The following is a 1,214-nucleotide window of genomic DNA, read 5'->3' on the forward strand; positions in this document are numbered from 1 at the left end:
ATGTGGGAAAGAGAAGATGTTCCTATGTCCAAAGGGAGATGAACATTTTTTTAACTTAAGCAGCACAGTATATATATATGAACACAATTCATTTATTTTTCCTGTTTGGTTGCCTTGAATTATGATAGTGGTAGTAGTATCATATGGAGGAAATGTCCTAAAAGATCTTATCACCTGCTTCAGTATTAAATAAGCCCATTATTTAATTATAAGAGGAACTGAATAATTACTGTTGTCCTATAATTAGGTTTAATAATGTTAGTAATGATCGGTTAGGGAATACCTAAGATTTACTACAAAGGTGTAGACACAAGGGCATCCAACCTGGGGTCCTCAGGCCACATGAGGCCCAGGATAGCTATGAATGTGGCCCAACACAAAATTGTAAATTTACTAAAAAACAATATGAGTTTTTTTGTGATTACATGTCATAATGCATTTGATGTGTGGCCCAAGACAACCCTCCTTCCAGTGTGGCCCAGAGATGCCAAGAGTTTAGATACTCCTGATCTAGACAGTGTAATATTATTTAGCTAGGTAATGATCTACACATTTTTGTTCTCAATAATCTTCCGTGGAATTGCTCACTAATTAGTTGCTCTTAGTAAATTGCATTATGTAGTCTAGGGGTTATATAATACATATTATAAAATCCAACATTATGTTCCATTATTAAAATTAATTATAAAGCCCTAGTCTGGTGGCCCTTTTGGTTAGAGTATTGTCCAATATACCAAAGGACTGTGGGTTTGATTCCAAGTCAGGACACATACCTGGATTGTGGGCGCAATCCCGAGTGGGGGCCGATTTATGTTTCTCTATCACATCAATGTTTCTCTTTCTCTTTTCTCTCCCCTCTTCTCTCCTCTCTCTCTCTCTCCTCTCTCTCTCTTTATTTCATCAGTCAAAAGGCACAGAGTGTCTAGATGGACAAAAACAAGAATCAAATATATGTTACAAGAGAGCTACTTCAGAGTTAAGGATGCAGATAGACTCATCAGTGGGTGAAAGGATGAAAAAAGATAGTCCATGCAAGTAGAATCCAAAAGAAAGCAGGAATAGCTTTATGCCAAAAACATTAAGAAGAAAAAAGGTCATTATGTAATAATAAAGGAATGAATCCATCAAGAAAATATAATAATTATAAATATATATACCCCACTATCAAAGCACCTAAATATATTCAGTAAATACTAATATATATATGAAGGGAG

The sequence above is a fragment of the Sturnira hondurensis genome, unplaced genomic scaffold (genome assembly GCF_014824575.4).
Source record: "Sturnira hondurensis isolate 20B ecotype Veracruz unplaced genomic scaffold, ASM1482457v3 Scaffold0000880, whole genome shotgun sequence".
NCBI classification, from domain to species: Eukaryota; Metazoa; Chordata; class Mammalia; order Chiroptera; family Phyllostomidae; genus Sturnira; species Sturnira hondurensis.